The following is a 16,422-nucleotide window of genomic DNA, read 5'->3' on the forward strand; positions in this document are numbered from 1 at the left end:
AGTGAAAGGTGTAATCAAGCGGCGACGGCGGTTATTAATCAAACTGATACGATCACATTTGCATGTGCCCATATCTCTGTCTCCCATAACATCGTTTTACCGTTTAATAGACATATATATATATATATATAATTAACACAGTGACATACAGCAATACTAACAGGAGGGCGGACTGCACACATAAACACTTTTTGCAATTCACGGCCAATGTGCCATAATAAGATATCCCTATCGACAGTTGACATTTTACCATCTTCGCGATCACTACTTTTGCCTAATAATTAACTTAACTTCGCTACCCCGTATATTATAGTGTGTGTGTGTGTCGCCGTCAGCTCCCTGTTGGATTAATCATCTCTAGGTGTCCAGCAGGTTGTATTATCCATTTAATATTTCAATTGTTTAATAAATATTTATTTATATCGTTGTTAACCTAAAGTGTTATATATATATATTGTAGTGCGACCCTTGGTAGTTCCTCTAAGGGAATATAAATTAAATAGGAAACTTCAGTACCTAAGGTAGATATAGCCTAGCCAGCTATCCCCCGTTGGTCCCTTAGAATACTGTCGACGGGCATTTAGGTTAAACCCCTAAATAGCGACGTAACAATTGGTGGAGGCGCCGGGTATATTATCAGAATGGCAGAAAATGAATTATTATAATAAAATTTAAAGACCTTCTTATTATATTTAATATGTTTTGCCTGATTATTAAAATGGATTACCCAAACCTCTAAACCATACCGTGCGACCCTCGTATTAGGAGCACTTCTAAGAGTTTGACCTGTTAAGAATGCCAATTTATGTGCTAATTGACATGGTGCCGGTACTCGAACAGTTCCACTCCAATTGTAATACATGTGACCCAATTTGTCGGTATTACTACGTTGCGGCCAAAATCTCTAATTTTCTTCTTATCTTCCTCTTGCTACTTGCCTTTCTAATAATTTAGTTATGGGCCCGACCTGAGATTTTGACGGAATTTTATATTCTAGCAACGAACGGTTTTAACTGGTCTACGTGAACAGGTGATTCGACCAGAATATTGTTTTTTGGCAGATTTATTAAAAAACTATATGGACCTATTTTCTTTAAAATAATATAAGGGCCTTCATACCTATCTGAAAATTTATTACCCTTTACCGGGACTTTAACTAAGACTTTGTCTCCCGCTTTAAACGAGTGAAAATTATTCGATGATAATAGTTTTTGTTTAGTTTGTTCGGATTGTTTCTCTAATAATTGGGGTAATGATTTTCTAATATGTTTGATTTTATTAATTTCATCGATAACGTTCCCATCGGAAGGGGGAATTAGTGCAATATCAAACATGCTTTTAGGATTATAGCCGTGAACTAAATAAAATGGCGTATAATTTGTAACCGAATGTATTGAAGTATTATAGGCGTATACAACGTATGGTAAATAATCTACCCACTTATTGTTATCCTGAACGTAATGTGATATCATGTCTATAACTGTTTGATTTTGCCTCTCCACCTGACCTTGTGAAGTAGGCTTATACGGAATTCCGAATTTTTTGTCTACCCCAAAAGCGTCCATTAGGTCTAAAACTGTCTTTGACGTAAAATGAGTTCCATTATCTGACCTAATTATCCTAGCTGGACCAAATCTTAAGAATAAGTCTAAAAGAAATTTGTTGGTACTACGCGCATTGGCATTTGTAAATGGTTGAGCTACGCAAAATTTTGATAAACGATCAGTAGCTACTAAAATATACTTATAAGATCTCGACTTTGGAAGGGGACCAACATAGTCAATAATTATTTCACTCATAATCTCACACTTGTCTAAATCGTATCTCCCTACTTTCGGTGGCTTACTTTGTTTATATGGTTTCCTCTTTTGACACCTTTCACATGACAGAACATATGACTTTATATCTTTTCTCATTTTTGGCCAGTAATATTTACTCCTAATTTTGTTTAGTGTTTTTGAAAAACTGATATGCCCGCTTAATAAACTATCATGATTATCAATTATTACCTGTTTAATAAATTTTGAAGGTAAAGCAAGTGCGTATACAGGGATTTGTCTAATTTTCGTTTTGTAATACAATATATCATTATCTTTTATTTCATAATTGTCGGCCTTATTTAAATAAAACGAATTTGATGAGATAGGGTTTTTAATAGCACCTATAATGTTATTCAAGTACGCATCGTTTGCTTGTTCTACAGCAATATTAATAGGTTGAACAAGATTTATTTTAAAAATATCATTTTTAATATTCGAATTTAAAATATTAATTAGTTCACTTGAACTGGGATAACGCGATAGATGATCCGCGGCCCTATTAAAAATACCTTTTTTATATTTTACTTCAAAATCATAGCCCATTAATTTCGTTCGTATCCTGTTTACAACGTTAGATTCAGTTTTTATGTTCATAAAACTTGTCAAGTTTTTATGATCAGTCCAAACCTCAATCTTCCTACCGTGAACATATTGCCTATAGTGGGTAAACGCGAAATGAATAGCTAAAACCTCGAGTTCCATTGCGGAATAATTGGACTCGGCGGGCGTTAACTTTTTAGACGCGTAAGAGATTGGATGAATTTCGTTATTATCGTCACGTTGTTGAAGTATAACACCTAGACCTAATTTACTAGCATCTGTTACTAGTATAGTTTCCAAATTTACGTTAAAATGCGCGAGGAGTGGAGGTGTCGTAAGTTTAGACTTTAGCTCTTTAAATGCTGTTTCATGTTCAGTTAACCATTTAATTTTTTCATTTTTTGTTTTAAATTTACCCTTAGTGAGATCTGTAAGAGGTTTTGCCAGTTTACTAAAGTTAGGAATAAATTTTCTGAAATAATTGGCAAGTCCTAAAAAACTACGAAGTTGTTTAATAGTGTTAGGGGAAGGGAATTTTTTTACCGATTCAATGCCCTCATCGGTTGGCCTAATGCCTTTCGAATTTATGATATTACCGAGTACTTGTATTTCCTCGTATCCGAATTTACATTTTGATGGCTTCAATTTTAGATTATACTGTCTAAATCTTTGTAATGTTATGTCTAACGAATATAAATATTGATCGAAAGATTTTCCAAAAACTGTGCAATCATCTAAGTAGCAAATATTATTTTTATAAGTAAGACCTCCCATAATTTTGCACATAGCGGCCTGATATATTGCTGGAGCATTATTAAGTCCCATTGGAAGTCTTTTGAATTGAAAATGTCCCGTATCAGTAGAAAAAGCTGTATATTGTCGAGAATTTTTAGATAGTTTGAATTGATAAAAACCACTGGACGCGTCTAATAATGAAAAATAGTGGTTACCAGCTAAGCAGTCATATATATTTTGAATTATCGGCATGGGAAAACTTTCTTTTAATAAAATCGAATTTAATTTTCTATAATCTAAAACCATGCGATACTCCTTAGGGGTGGCCCCTTTTTTGTCACCCTGTGGGAGATTTTTACCTACTAAAAATACCGGATTACTATATGGACTATTTGACGGTTCTATTATGCCGGCCTTTAATAACTCGTTAGTTTGTTTTTCTACCTCGGCCCGTTCTTTAACGCTTAACTTGAAATTCGGTAAATTTATTATTTGATCGCGATTTAATTTTAATTCAATATCTGGTAATTTTACCTCGCCCAAGTCGAATTTAGTCTTTGAAAAAATTTCATTATAATTATTCAACAACGTTTCAAGTTTTTGTTTTTTATCGTGAGATAAAGACGGGTTAATATCGAATTCTACCTTTTGTGAAACGTCTGCTAGAGAAGATGTTGTTTCTTTTTCCGCGAAACATGTTTCGTTAACCTGAGATTCGAAGTGTACGTCTGGTGTTGACGCATCATTTTGTTTGAAGTGTTCGGTAAAATCATAATTTTTTTGTCTGGAGTTTAGAATTTTACGCCTGTCGGCGACTGAAATATTGTCATTAATATGCACAATTGTTTTAATATTAAAATTAACACTAGGATTTTTTACGTATTCTAATGGAGACCAATGACAGTGGGAAAATAAAACAAACACGTTATCTCGATCGAATTCTGTGAATGCGATAACATTTACGTCCGAACAATTGTTATCTTGGGAAAGTACAATTAAATTTTTATTGTAATATGACGCGACGGCTGCTAGATCTTCTGCCTCAAGCCAGACAGGCTGACTTGCAGAATCTACGCCTAGTAATACTTGAATATCATGAAAATTAACATTAATATTTTTATTTTTCAACACCTCTACTAATGTATTTACGCCGCAAAAGCCGTCTCGTGGGATATTTTTTGAAACCTGCATACGCGCCGCTGTGGACTCAATAGAAACATTGGTAGAATCTTTGTGTGAAAGAATATGATTTGCGACATTGCTAGAACTGAATTTTTCGAAGAGTACGGTCACCCTATGTGGTCCGTCAAATAAAATAATTTTCGAATCATACATATCAATATTAGCCTTATATTTGTGTAGAAAACTATTACCTAAAAGATTATACCCATTTAAGTTTTTAACGACAGCGCATTCAATAATAAAACTATGCTCACAGAAATTTACTTCAATTGAGGTTGTACCTAATAAATCTAAAGGGGACCCATTTGCTGTAGTAAGGGATGCGTTTTGGGCTGGAATAATATCATGATTCATGGGAAGTGTAGCGCTACTTATTATGCTAATCGATGCCCCCGTATCAATAAGAAACTTTGACTCAATACTATTTAATTTCCCAATTATTATAGGTTGAGGGACCGATGCGCAATTTGAAAAAATGTTAAAACAATTAGAGACACCTGTGATATTTAAATTATTTTGCGCTAATGTTGCTTTCGTAATGGGAGCTGGTGATTGAACTTTTTGGCTAGGTCGCGAAAGAGTGTCAAAATTCGCCCTAACCATCGAATTTTGACTTATTCGTTTTTTTGAGTTTGCTGCGGGCGCCGCTGATATGGGGCCCACTTATTAGTAGACGGACCTCCTGCGCCCTGATTTCGCCCACCATTATTATTGTTATAATTTTGGCCTGTATTATTAGAAAATCTGTTATTATTATAAGAATTATTATTATTAAAATTGTTATTGTTTCTGTAGTTACCATTATTATTATTATTATTAGAATTGTAAAAATGACCGTCTGTATTTCGATTTAAATTATTGTAATTTTGATATTTATTATTATATCTAGTGTTATTGTTAAAATGATTACCATTGTTGTTACCAAAATTATTAGAATTATTATCGAAATTTCTACTGTTATAATTAAGGTTCCTATTATTATTATTAAAATTCCTGCTATTATTCCTATTATTATTCCCATGGTACTTATTTTTACTCGAATTCATACTTAGATTCTTCTGAAGGGTTTCTGTCAAAATGTCAAGCTGTTGTTGTATTTTTTTATTATCGTCTATTTTCTTGTCTATGCCTAAGCTCGCTATTTTTATAATGTTTTCCTCTAATACCGATAATGAACTAACGTCAACCCAACCTACTCTTTCGAAATATTGGTCGGGCAAACCGTTTAAAATTGTGTCTATTATTTCACTTTCTGACATATCCTCATTTGCTCTCCTGCATTCGGCTTTAACATTAGAAAAGTAATCTAAAATGCTTTCATGGTCCTCTTTTTTTCTCTCTCTTAATTTCTTAAGTCTCATTCTTCTCTGGGCTTCTGAATTATAATATCTAATTAGTACATTTTTCATTGCCTGCCAAGTAGGAACATCCACTTCTGCCTCTTTATTTTCAAACACTGTCTGTGCCTGGCCTTTAAGGGAAAGTGGTAACATAACGAGTTTCATATTATCATCCCAACCGTTAGCTTTCGCAACTCGTTCGAAATTTGAAAAAAATCTAATAATATCCTCCGATAATTTACCCGAGAACTGTTGTGGTAAAATTGAGCTAGCCATAGTAGTTATTAATTTAACTGGTTTATTTTCTAAAAGTTTTGATTGCGCAGAAATAGGTTTAGGTTCTACGGTGACCTCGCGTGAAATTTCTGATGGTTTAGCTAAAGGAAATTTGACAACGGTTTTGTCGAGATCGGTAGGGGTGTTCGATTCACTCGAAGAAGCGCTTTTTGTGCTTAGTGGAACCGGCAGAGTACTTGGAATTTTATCAAGTTTTTCTGCTTCGGAGTCCGAATCAGATTCGTATTTTTCTGAGAGGGGTGGTTGTTTGAAAACAGAACGTAATTTATTTATCAAATCTTTAGTGTGACTATTAATCGGCTGTTCTGCGTTTAAAAATGACAAAATATTAAGTAATTCCCCTTTTGTACAATAACAAAAATAATAACCTTTCGTATCTTTTTTTAAAATTTCAATTTTTTCTAAAAGGGAGATTTGTTGAAACTGTTTCGGTAAATAGAGCCGTTTACTTTCTCGTTTATAAACTTCGAATATAGTGCTTTCGTAAATTAAAGTTGCTCCTACTGGAAATTTTATAAAAGCGGTATGATCAAAAGCCTTAGAAACAGAAATACCCCTTTTCTTTCCAAATGAACTAATAACCTGATCTGGTGTTAGTTCCAAAATATTACTATCAAAACCTAATAGATTCCAAACTCTTTCGGTAATTCTACAAGTTTGATTATTAAAGGTGCGTTTTAAATAATAACTATAGAGAGGCATATAAACGTATATAAAAGATTATGTAACTCAAAGACTTAATTTATAGTTATACCTAACTATACAATTGTTACTATTATAATAAAGTGAGCCAATAATAAATAAAAAATATTTAATTTATAAATTAACCGTGAAAAGCGGTATATAAAAATTGTAGTACACTTAGGGGGGGATCCCTCACTGAAAGTTTAAAATAAAACAGAGAGATCGGCGCCTCCACCAATTGTTACGTCGCTATTTAGGGGTTTAACCTAAATGCCCGTCGACAGTATTCTAAGGGACCAATGGGGGATAGCTGGCTAGGCTATATCTCATCAACGTATCCATCGAACATTTCTTTTACTCCTCGAATNGTATCCATCGAACATTTCTTTTACTCCTCGAGTGGGGCGCTCGCCCACTGCGCCAGCAGCGACTTCGACAATCCCAGGAGAATGTCCCGAGGAGTAGCCACATTATTTACTAAACACTTCGGTAAGCCAACTAGGTCCACTAGGATATCCAAACATTTGTGCGTCCAATCTACTAGACAAAATATTATATTAACAATGCTAACAAAGCCGCGTTTCAATAGTAAACCATACCTACAAGATTACTCAAATGCCATTTCGGAATTGGCAAGTTTTCTTACACAAAACAATATATGGTTCGTTACAATCCCTCCCATAGGGATGAATAGGGATAAAATTCCAGTGCCATTCGGATTAATGTGTATCACCACCATCCTTATAGATAGAGGCATTTCCGTCCGCTTATGTGCCACAGGACAACTACACAACGAGATTAGGACGTATCTTAACTTTCTGTAATTTTATTATTATACTTATTTATGATATATATATATATACATATTTCTATTAATTAAAAAGTTACTTACGCATGGACCTTTATTTATTCTGGTTTTACTCCTTACCACACTTTCACCTTCATATGTTAATACATAGGTCATTTAGGTGTTCGATAACTAGGTCAATTACTAACCTCTATAGTGTATACGTCGCATTCACCTAATTGCCATTTTGCCATTTTGCCATCTCGCCATTTTTTTTTATAGCCATTCATAGCCAGTCATCACTAACGCCACCGCCACGCCACAGCCACGGTCAATGTCACGACCATTACCATGACTTTTGTCATTTTACTTTGAGCCACAGTCCCTTTTAATAGAACATCCAAACCACGACTTCAACATCTTCGTATAATTTCGTATGTAGCGACTTGATCACCGAGACATCAAATTATCACGATTCGTGCAATTTTATGTTCTATCCGCCCTTTGTTGTCGACCATTGGGTGAGTAACTTCTAGCTAGAAAAAATAAGTCCTTATTACTATTACTATTGAAATATATAGTATTGTTATATTATTATTATTATTATTATATTACTNTATTGAAATATATAGTATTGTTATATTATTATTATTATTATTATATTATTATTTTGGGGCCCCAGCCACATTACAGCATTGTCTGTTTATTTATTATATTTTATAATTATATACGGCAAGTCCGATTGATTTATTATATTGTGGCATATATTTATTTATATTCGGCAGGTCCGATTTATTTATTTTATTGTGGCATATGTTTATTTATATTCGGCAAGTCCGATTGATTTATTATTTTGTGGCATATTTTTACTTAAATTCGGCAAAGTCAGACTTAGTTCATTAGAACATTATTATATATTATTTTATTCGGTATAACCGATTTTGTGGCATATTTATATTACTATTATTTTCGGTAAATCCGATAATTTGATTTTGGCATATATTTTATTATTATTCTCGGCAAGTCCGATAATTAATTTGATTTGTGGCATATATATATTTTATAATTATTTTCGGCCAGTCCGATAAATTACGTTATGGCATATTTGAATTATTTTATTTGAAAATTATGGCTTACTTATAATGTTAATTTTAATTAACTATTTTCTTTGATACTTATGGCTTATTATTATTATTCCGTTCGACTAGATCGACATATTTTTATAATGGCATAATTTTATTCTAATTTACAAACAATGTTATAACATAACATTTATTATTTCGATCGGCTTAGCCCGACTTCCCTTTATTTATTATATATTATGAAATTACTTTTATTCGATACTATAAGGTGATATAAAATGCACGATACACGAGGTTTAAGAAAATTTACTTCTAAATAAACTATTTTGAAAAATAAATAGTGTCGAATTTTATAAAATTGGACTTGAAAGAATATTTGTGGCAAATAAAACCCTTGGTTATTATTATTAAATTTAAAAAATTATTTTATTGTGGTACTTACCAAACATGATTTCCAATATAACATTCCAGGCATCTTCAGTCCAAATAGGTCAAACATATAATGAACAACACTATACAGTCAACGGTCGGCACATCCCCACATTCCCACATCCCTATAATCTTAGCTATAATCTTACGTGACAAATTTGAATAACGGACTCTTTTCATGTGTTTACAACAATAAATCCTTTTGTTAACATATTATGACCTTATTGAATAGCCATTACTTATATAATTACAATTGATACTAATAGAGCGAGCCAGCTAATATTTTTAAATAAATTATTTCTTTATAAAATCAATTCGATATGCACATTTAATATATACAAGTTAACTAAGTTGTTACAGCAGCAAAATCGTGGTCTTTTAAACAGCCGTTATTACGGCTACCCTTATTATAGGATAATTTATATAATATAATCGTCCCGCAACTAAGGCGCAAGTCAGCCTAAATCAAAATACCCTATTGTGTGTATTTCTTCTTTTTTTTTATATATAATAAATGGACACTGAATTTTATGAGATGGTCACTGTGTATGTTTCGCATATATTTTACTGTATACATTAGTACTATTATCGAGCATGCTTAACTTAATTTAAGACACCTATTGTAAATGTATGCAAGTTTTTGACAACGTTTTGGCTACATACATTAGGTTAACTTAGCTTATTTTTTTTTTTTTTCATAAATAACATAAATTATTATTATTTTTTAATTCATGAACATTTATCATTTATTGTGCATGCATTGCTTATAATTGTATTCGGTACCCCAACATCCCTTTTTAATTATTGAATTTTTTTAATAATAAGCGTTAGTGTTCTGAACAGTCCTCGAGAACACGGAGAATACTCTTTGGGGCCCCGAGACTATTCAAGAAGTCGACGACAGGGCCGGGCTTTTCATAGGAACCGCTTGGTAGCCGACTATTGAGAGCCCACACGAAGGAAGCTCCTCCAACGCTCAAAAGCTTGTGAATTAAGGAGTGTGGACATCGAAGACCCAGAGGTTCTTACTACGACACTAATGTCCCTCCAAATTTTTTTTTATTTTAAAAAATTTTTTTTTTTCCTACATAGCACCATTTTACCAAAGTTATTTTGTTATAAGGTCTAGGGTCAGACCTTAAGTGTAGGGGGAGCAGCTGATACGATCACATTTGCATGTGCCCATATCTCTGTCTCCCATAACATCGTTGTACCGTTTAATAGACATATATATATATATATATATATATAACACAGTGACATACAGCAATACTAACAGGAGGGCGGACTGCACACATAAACACTTTTTGCAATTCACGGCCAATGTGCCATAATAAGATATCCCTATCGACAGTTGACATTTTACCATCTTCGCGATCACTACTTTTGCCTGATAATTAACTTAACTTCGCTACCCCGTATATTATAGTGTGTGTGTGTGTCGCCGTCAGCTCCCTGTTGGATTATAACATCTCTAGGTGTCCAGCAGGTTGTATTATCCATTTAATATTTCAATTGCTTAATAAATATTTATTTATATCGTTGTTAACCTAAAGTGTTATATATATATATATTGTAGTGCGACCCTTGGTAGTTCCTCTAAGGGAATATAAATTAAATAGGAAACTTCAGTACCTAAGGTAGATATAGCCTAGCCAGCTATCCCTCGTTGGTCCCTTAGAATACTGTCGACGGGCATTTAGGCTAAACCCCTAAATAGCGATGTAACACTTGCCATGACGGCATACACGTCGTTAACCAAGGAACTTTCCCAAATACTTCTGTTGCCCACCGTCACCACGTGGAGGTACTTTTTTTACAAACACAAGCTACTAAGTCTTAATGTGCATCATTCTTTCCGTTTACAATGACCGTAAAACTGGACCGCCGTTGCCTAACCCTTGACTGGAGCTGAGTCATGATGCCTTACTAGTTTCTTTTGCGTAGAGAAGGAATCTGAGAAATGACTACCACATCCAAGCAAGGAAGCAGGCACGCAAATTATCCACTCCCGGCACGTGGAGGTAGTGAGTCATCCGAGGCCCCGTAATCGTAATAAATACACTTTATATCTCTTAATGAGAATAAAGCGTGTTAATATATAAATTTTAATAGTACTTAGTGTATACATATATATATATATATACAAACATATATAGAAAAGCGGTATTAAACATTGAAATACGTATTGAGAAAAGGACAGAAAAAACGCTATCTTTTCATGATTACTGTGTATACATATGATGATATGAATATAAGAAATTAGATAAGGCAATTATTACTTATCATTCTCATTCAAAAGTATATTGAAAAGATATCGTTTTCTTCTGTCCTTTTCTCAATACCGTAAAATAGTACATGAAAATTCAAAATTTCACAAACTTCAAAACGCTACAGAATATTTACTACTGAATATTAATAAGATATTTTTTTACTAAAATTTTTCTGAAATTCTACTCTACAAAATAGCTATCTTAGATTTTTTTTTTGCTTTTTATTTAAAATTTTAAAATAATTAATATTTTTAATAAAATGTAAAAGAATTAATTATTGAGATATAGCTATAGACTATAACTATTATTTAAAAAAAAAATCAGCTAAAAATATTAACTGGATCAAAAGTAATTTAAGTTGTCAGTGAGTAGTGGGGCACCCTGTATAGTAATGTGACTTAAATAAGAAAATGTATTATACACGTGGTATAGCGGTTTTTTTGGGAGGGCGGAGGGCGGGGGAAACGCTATACGTGAGGCATATACGACAGCACCGGCGGTAGGAATATATAAATGAATATTAACATTTAAGTACATATATATATATAATAATGAAACTTAAGTACGGAAATGTATCATACACGAGGTATACCTGTTTTTTATGGGCATCATCATTTTTCGTCACTACCTCCACGTGCCGGGAGTGGATAATTTGCGTGCCTACAGCTTTCCATGGTGTGGTTGCCGCTTCTCAGACTCCCTCACCGGAATCGGACCCTGATTCCCTGTTACCCGTTACAACGTAATAATACAAACAGTTTTATGGGACCCGGTTGTTAAATGATATATCAAACGCGTTTATATAGAGTGTATTGTATACTACTTGTCTATTGCTGCAATTTTATATGTATCAGCGGCGGCGCCTTACGCACAATAAAGATTGTATAGAGAAACAACTGGTGAATCTACTTGTTGTATATTAAAAAAAAAAATAATTAATGAAGTGAAAATCTACAATTGTTGCGCTATTGACAATTTATTATAACTGGGTGGGGAATTCACTACTGTCGAACTGTGTGATTGAAGTAAATCGGAGAAGAGGGAATGTGAAGGTACCTAGCTGGTTTATTTGAAAAATAAAATTAAAAAAAACTAATATAAGTGTGTTAATAAAACATAAGCGTGTTAAAATGAAGTCAGAAAATGGTCTTCTTACCTTAATCCAATGTAAGATCGGTTAAGATCCTTACTTAACAGTTGACACTGCTCACGTCATAAAAATGTGGTCGTCACTGGTTTTGAGGATAGAGACCTGTGGGCTGTTTATTAATATGCAACAACAGGTTATTTCAACGAAAAATAAAACAAACCGAATAGATGAACATAATAATAAAATAATCTTCGCATAATATCGCGGCACTTTCGCTGGCATCGACGACGCGTTGTCCGGCGTGATCTTCGGGCATCAACAGGTTTTTTTTTTACTTTTTATTTAAAATTTTAAAATAATTAATATTTGTAATAAAATGTAAAAAAAATAATTATTGAGATATTGCTATAGACCTAACGTATAGCTATTATTTAAAAAAAAAATCAGCTAAAAATTATAACTGGATCAAAAGTTATTTAAGTTGTTAGTGAGTGGTGGGCCACCCTGTATATTCGAATACGCATGCACACACGAGCAGTGTTTGGACGACCAACAGCGTCTTTCGAACAATATTTTGAAACGTATATTATAAACGAAACGCCCAATTGTGTGCGTGCCGATACGGTTTAGCTGTGATTATATATACGGGTTTTGGACGACCGGTTGCGTCGTCCACACAGTAAAATATCAGTATATCACTACATTGGGTAATTTATTTTTAGAATTAACTACGTGTACGCTTATCGGTTGTTATAATAGTATAATCGCTATAATTATTATTATTTTCATTTCTATTTTCTACTGCGACCTTTAAAATATTAATATGCGTATTGTGTTTTATATTATCATATTTAATTTGACAATTTTTTTTACCTATATTAGCGGTATTATATTTAAAGTCATACCCCCTCAACCAGCACCCACGAACCACCACTGAAAATGCTTGTCTAATTTATATTTAATATTCAACACTTATTAACGCTTTTTAGATGTATTTACATAGGTTCTAGGTATAGATTGTAATTTTTTTCAAATGTAATTTCAAGAACCGGATTTGACATGGCAAATAAAGAACCCCAAATTAAATTTTTTAGGTTATTTTAGAAGTTCCAAAAAGTAATACATTTTGTATATTTTATTTAAATTTATCATTTCTATATTTTATTTATTATTTTCTTTAAATTAAATTATTATCTGTAATACAGATTCTGTATACAGAGTAATCTGTTGATCATTATCAATTTGAATTAGTCACAAAATAAATATAAAATCGTGAATATTATTTTGGGTTTTTTAGTTAAAAATATTTCTTGATTTACCCCATTTACCAAATACTTTTTAAGTCAATCCTTTATGCCTTATAAGAGTATCCATTTTATAAATTCCAATTGACAATGCAGGGCAATTCAATTAATGTAAACCTCTTAATTAATAAAAAAAATATTGAGAATTTTTTTAGAATTCTTTAAATTATACATTTTTTTAATTTATCAATTATGAACTATTTTTCATGTTCATTCACATTGAAACAAATGTTAATCACTTCTTACAGAGATGTTTTATTTGTGAATCGATTTTACATTTAAGTGTTATGAGTTAGTTTTCGATCACACCTGTATTAATGGCTTTGAATAAAGATCATGACTAATAGATATTAATTTTTTGACTACACTTTGAAAATAGAAAAAAAAAGCAAAAACAAAACTTTTAAATGGGAGCTTTTGTCCAATAATGTTTTTTTTTGTCGTAATCGTTAGACGATTAGAATTAGTTTTTGAGTTTTCCATTATTCATTAAAATAAAATTGAACGTAAATTTTAATAAAATTTTGTGAGTTATAATTGTCCAATGTAATTAAAAATAACCCAATATAGTGAAGTCGTGGCACAGTGGGGATGTGGCATAGCGGGTCGAGTATAGATGATATCTGACAGTGATTTAAATCACTATAAAAAAAAAAACGCTTCGATGCAAATCTTTAGATAGTGTTTAATTTTAAAAAAATGGTGTATTATTCCAAAAGCTACATGATCTGCTAGTTCCTTATTAATATCTTGATTAAGATAAAGCATGTCGAATAAAACAGGGATTATTAAAAAATATTTTTTCTCATGAAAAATATGTATTGATCCATACATTTTCTAAAAAGTTATAGCATTTTAAAATAAAAAAAGTAAATTACAAAAACGAGAATTTTCACACAAAAATAACATTCGGTAGCCATTTTAAACCATAAAGACAAATCCAGAGGTCAAATTTATTTTTTCAAATTAAAGTATATTATATTAGCTTTAATTTAAGATATATATAAAAGTGTCAGACCTTCTGGAACATTTTCAAAAGTTAAGTTGAAAAAGTAAATTTTTTGTAAAAGAGTTGTCATTTTAAATCCCCCCCTGTGGGCTGATAAAGGGTCAAATTTACAAAAAAAATATACCAAATAAAAGGTAATGATATCATGCATCTATAAAATAAAAATTATATTAATTTGTTCATTTTTGAAAAAGTTATGGTGAAAAAGCTAGTATTTATAAAAAAGTTCCTATTTTAAATCCCTCCCTGTGAGCAGGTTAAGTGATAGATTTTCAAAAAAATAATATTAAATTAAAAGTAAATATCTAAAGTTTAAGTATAAAAAAAAATTATGTTGCTTTGTTCATTTTTCAATATGTTATGGAAGTTTTAAGAAAAAAAAGTAAAAAATTTAAGAAAAAAATACGAAATTTATTGATTTTTTTATTAACAAAAACAATCTGTACAATAGAATCAGTACATTAAGTTTTTTTATATCAAATATGTACATAGCTTATTTAAAATTAGCATACAAGGAAGTCACCCATTGGTAACACCTATCTTTTACTTAAATATAATTTTTGTTAGCGGTTTGATGTTATTAGGTCACGGTTTCAGTTACGTTTAAGTCTGCGTGTAGGATTGTCAGGGAAGTCGGTAGTGCACATACGTTTGATTAGGGGATTTGTATTTTAGTTCAGTGTATAGTGGAATCATGTGTAGTGTAATTTAGAAAGTTCGTTAACTGTTTTAATTTTAAGTCGTTATGTAGGTTGTTGTTCGTTATGTACCAAGGGGCATTGGTTAACATTCGGAGTGCTATGTTCTGGAACGCCTGAATTATATATTATTTATATATAATATATTTGACGGCTTTGCAGGACTCCAGATTTGTATTCCATAAGACCAATTGGTCTTATAATAGTTTTGTAAATTAACATTTTTGTGTTGAGTTGGAGTTTAGACTTAAGTAGAGGGCAAAAGATATGAAGTGTAGCATTAGCTTTTTTTCGTTTGTCCTTGTGTGTGGGGCCCCATGTTAATCGCTTATCTAGAATGATACCTAGGTATTTTGTTTCGTTCTGAGGAGAGATTGTGGTATTGTTAATTTTGACGGGTGGACATATTCCAGGACGAAGAGCGAAAGTGACATGATTTGACTTGGCTTCATTTATTTTAATCTTCCAATTTTTAAACCATGATTCTATACAATTCACATGCGCTTTGAGATGATAAGCTTCATCATTGATATTGTTGTGGGTTGAAAGTATAGCTGTGTCGTCAGCAAAAGTGGCTAACAAAGTATTCTCGTTATGAGGTATGTCCGCTGTAAAGATATTATATAAATCAGGTGCGAGATCACTGCCTTGGGGAACTCCAGCTTCAATTGTGTAATAAGGTGAATTAGCACAACCTTGACAAACCGTAAATTTTCTTTCTTGTAAGTAAGAATATTAATTAAGTATAATGGCGCTGGGAGAAATTTTTTTAATTTATAGAGCAAACCATTATGCCAAACACGATCAAACGCCTGGCCAACGTCTAGAAACAGTCCGGTGTAATACTGTTTGTTTTTTAGCGCTGATGCAATGGTGTCGGTCAATCTGTGCACTTGATGAATTGTTTAGTGCTTCTCTCTAAATCCAAACTGTGTATTAGGTATGATGTTGTTTTCTTTTAAAATAGGCCGAAATAGTTTTTCGAATAACTTACCTAAAGTAAGTAGCAAACTGATGGATCTGTATGACGTCACCATGTTTTTGGTTTACCTGGCTTTGGTACAAGGATAACCACTGCTACTTTCCAGATAGGAGGAAAATAAGACAATCAAAGCATAGCATTTTATAGAAATTTACCGATTTTAAAAATTA

At 32.3% G+C, this 16,422-nt stretch overlaps 1 long non-coding RNA gene across 1 annotated transcript; it reads left to right on the forward strand.

Moving 5' to 3' along the window:
• Positions 1-49: 49 nt before the first annotated feature.
• LOC126904441 (uncharacterized) lies at positions 50-10,445 on the forward strand. Its single transcript, XR_007703749.1, has 2 exons — positions 50-361; positions 10,375-10,445. It is a non-coding gene; the product is annotated as an uncharacterized LOC126904441 (long non-coding RNA).
• The last annotated feature ends 5,977 nt before the right edge of the window (positions 10,446-16,422 follow it).

The sequence above is a fragment of the Daktulosphaira vitifoliae genome, unplaced genomic scaffold (genome assembly GCF_025091365.1).
Source record: "Daktulosphaira vitifoliae isolate Bord-2020 unplaced genomic scaffold, ASM2509136v1 Scaffold_1, whole genome shotgun sequence".
Taxonomy (NCBI): Eukaryota; Metazoa; Arthropoda; class Insecta; order Hemiptera; family Phylloxeridae; genus Daktulosphaira; species Daktulosphaira vitifoliae.